Raw genomic sequence first — 3,809 nt, 5'->3', positions numbered from 1 at the left:
AATAGGTGGGTAGATGAATGGGTGCATGAATGCATGCACACAGGGGTTCAATATTGGTGAATGTACCCAAAGTGTATGAGTCGACCGTAGATGGATGGATGGAAGAATACGGAGTGGACCACTGTTGGCTACATTCGTATTTACGACTTAATTGAACAGACGCTGTTACTAATCATTTTCTGTGACCTATTCTTTCACCCTACCATGGGCGTTTAATGCACTGTTAAGCGCTACTGAGAGAAGTATAGTCTATAATTTTATTCCCGACGGGCGTCGCAGTCAAAAAAGATGTAATTAGCTTTCCCATACAATTGCGCAAGTCGGAAAAAGTTTAGGGAACATAATACGTTTGTTTCAGCAGTCTAGTAATTACCAAACTCTGTTCGACAAGATGGTAGGCAAAAATACTGGTGGTGGTGAGTGCAATAGTGTGTGTGGGTGAACAAGTTTTCGTATCATCGAAGGTGTAAACCCCGAAAGCATGGAGAACTACTCGTGTCTGCGGAAGACTTGACTATATTGCGGCGGGGCATGAAGATGATATGCTCAACCACTCACCACTGGAAAGGTGTAAAGGCAACTTTAAGTGCGCCTGTCAGTAAAGACCTCGACTGTGATTATCCTAATTCCACCTTGCAGAAAAGCAGGAATTCATCACTGTGTACACTTACTCAGCGCGTGAAATGCATGTCTAATTCTTGACACCGTGTGATGAAATTGAAAAGCAAGCGACAATTTTTTGTAGAAACAGTAAAACCAAACAGTGGTAAACATTTTTGACTTGAAAACGTTAGAGCATGCAAGCTCTTTGCTGCTGATAACCTCTTTTTTTGCCATTTAAAGTCAAAAGTTTCAGTAATTTGTAAACTCGGGTAGTAATTATGCCTCTATGTTGTGCTCAAACAAATCTATTTCCTAGAATTGGATATTATAAAGGCAATAAACTCACGCGGCAGTTCCAAGACTCCTATCCTCTTCTTCCTCCTCCTCCGCCTCATTCGTCTGACCATTCAGAACTGGAGAGACTTCCCTCATTTCGACACACTCCATGGAGTCATCTACAATGCGGCGATAACCGAGAAGTTTTACATCACTGCTGCCTCCGCCATTCCCAACCTTACTGCTACAGCCAACGCCAGCGACTTCACTGCGAACAACAGTCTTATAGAGGCGTCCAAGGTTGAGACGGCTTCGACGACGCCGTTGGTCCTGAAGGACGAAGTGTTGTCCGCGATGCAGGACTAGACTGCGGTAGTTGAGTGAAGAGGAGCAAATGAGAAGGTCCGCAATTGCAGGATCCTCTGTCAAAGAGACGGGCCCGGAGAGCACAGAACGAGGACGTGACCCTGAGAATTATTGTAATACGAGTAATGTTTATCGCTAGGACTTTTGCTACCCGAACAGCAACATAGCAGCCGATGCATTTGAATTCCTATCATTATCATCCAAACATTATTCCTCCCAAAAACCACCTTAGGCATACCTTTTTGTGACATTATTCCACACCACGAAAGGCAATCACGGCGCTAAGAATTAGCATAACCGACCTAAGTTTGTGACTGTTCCATTCCTAGCAATTAACGTATCAATTTTCTTCGAAGTCTTTCGGGACTCATGGTTGCGGGTAAAGCCAATAATCACCAATCTCATGCCACTGAATTTTATGCAAGTGCAACCAGGAGCACCGAAGACAAAAGTCAACGTGTTTTACAGTCTTGGTAGCATTCTATATCATCCGGCGGCATTGTTAATAGCACCATGCACCGTTTAGGCCCTCTTCTACAGCTTAAAATCAAGAGATGTTAAAGACGGCTGTCAAGTCTTGAGTCAAGAAAGTTGCTCAGGGGAAGCATTACATGTTTTGCCAAGACTTGACTCCTTCACACAGCCCGCATGACCTAGGAACGAATGATGAAAATCTCGATAGAAATTCCCTTCATAGCTCCCGTGGTTCGAGGCTCGTAGACACTGGAACATTGTTGAGAGGGTTACCAAACAGCATGCCCACAAAAGCGAAGGTTCATTGACGATTACTTTTAAAGAGGAAATCAAGATCAACTGAAAATGGATTTGGTTACTTTAGATTTCACATCACAGTTGATAGGTGTTTTATTGGAAAAAATGTGCCCCAAAATAGCTATAAGTGGGTAATAATAAGATGGGAACTATGGCAAGGTAGTAGCGATGAAAGATGTTAGAACACAAAGTGCACATCGCTTGGCAACTGAATTTCAAATGTAGGACGGCCAAAGAAGTTACAATATACTGATATGATAAAAGAGCAAATATTTTTGTTGTTCATTTTAAGATCAATTAAGGCCCATACCTGGGAGGTGATTTAGGCCAGTGTGAATGCAGCCGTCGTCCAGACTGTACCTAACGGGAGTTGTGGCGGTCCCGGAAATAGTATCCTCGGTTGTGGATTGAACTGTCCCGTTCCTTTGAGCCTAGTGGGAAGAAATGGAACAAAAATGGCATTGGAATTTATATGAATTTGATGAGGTGGTTTAGGTAAGCATGAAATGTCCCAGTTAGAGCAACGTAATGGGAGGATGGAGAAGTTGGATTAAACTATAAGCCAAGGTAGAAGAAGGGGTGAGCGAATGGGTGGATAGATTAGGCAAATGGTCCCGTGACCGATGAATGCAGTTAGAATGGACGCACAGATACAGAACCGATGGATTCGGTATGTGTGGAAGAGTTGTCCGGTGGATAATCCTAGGATAGGTGAGTCCTCGGATTAATACAAATTTAAGTGATGGATGAATTCATGAATCTGTAGACAAGCTGCCATAACCACCGCATTTCGATCCGCCAAAGTGAGTTATTCAAAAGCACTCAGCTTGACCCAGCAAGCAGTGAGAAATGCCTATTTCCTCAATGTCATTCTTCGTAGCCCTACGAATGATAGCAAGATTGTCGCTGTTCGTTTTGACTAATAACTACGCCCCTTCCTGTTTGATTAATATTACATTGCATCGTGCAACCCTCCCATTAGCTGTTTAGATTCACATCTATCCCATCATTTGTGTCATTTCCTTCGCCTATTTCACCTTGTCTGTGGATAATATAACCACCCAAGTAAACCGCAGTTCCCACTTACACACCGACCGCATTCACTCGTATACGCTAATTGACCAAGAAAGTCTAATCAAAAGGCGACGAGTAGCGCGTTAAATTTGTCTGGTAACATGTTGAGCTCACACAGCAAAAATGAAATTTAGCTCACAATCGCCCTAAGCCGTGAAAAGTCCGTGGCTTAAGCCGCGCCGAATCGATGTGAGAATTTCCAGAGTGCTAGCGCGTCTATGGCATGATAAAACACATTGGGGGTAGTCACACTTTTGGGCCGGCATAGCATTTGACTTCACATTTGACTGTGGATATTCAACACCACGTGAGCAAACTCTGCACACTTCGTGCGATTCATTCAAAAGACCATATTAACAAAGGAAAGTGAACTTTAAACCTTAACTAACATATTTGCGCAAATCCGGTGATCTAAACCACTTGATAAGAAGTATGTGTAGTGATCTTTTCAGCACAGCTAGACCGCCGTACGTTACGGAGTAAACAGTTTGAAGTACCCTTTCTATGTGCCAGCGACGCGTAAAGCAGGATAGGTGCTTACCACGTGGGTGTTCTACTCAGTGGTAAGGTTGCGGTGGAGTGATAAAATATGTGCAGACAAAGTCGAACAACTTTCAGCTTTCACGACTGGCATTAACATATTGCTACGCTAGCCTATCAGTCCCTCCGCGTGTCGACGGTAAAGCTACCTCTCGGAGATCCAAAACAGAAAGGCCAAA

Source organism: Echinococcus granulosus (genome assembly GCF_000524195.1).
Source record: "Echinococcus granulosus chromosome Unknown EG_S00027, whole genome shotgun sequence".
NCBI classification, from domain to species: domain Eukaryota; kingdom Metazoa; phylum Platyhelminthes; class Cestoda; order Cyclophyllidea; family Taeniidae; genus Echinococcus; species Echinococcus granulosus.
The sequence above is the reverse complement of the archived record's forward strand: the minus strand, read 5'-3'. Positions refer to the sequence as shown.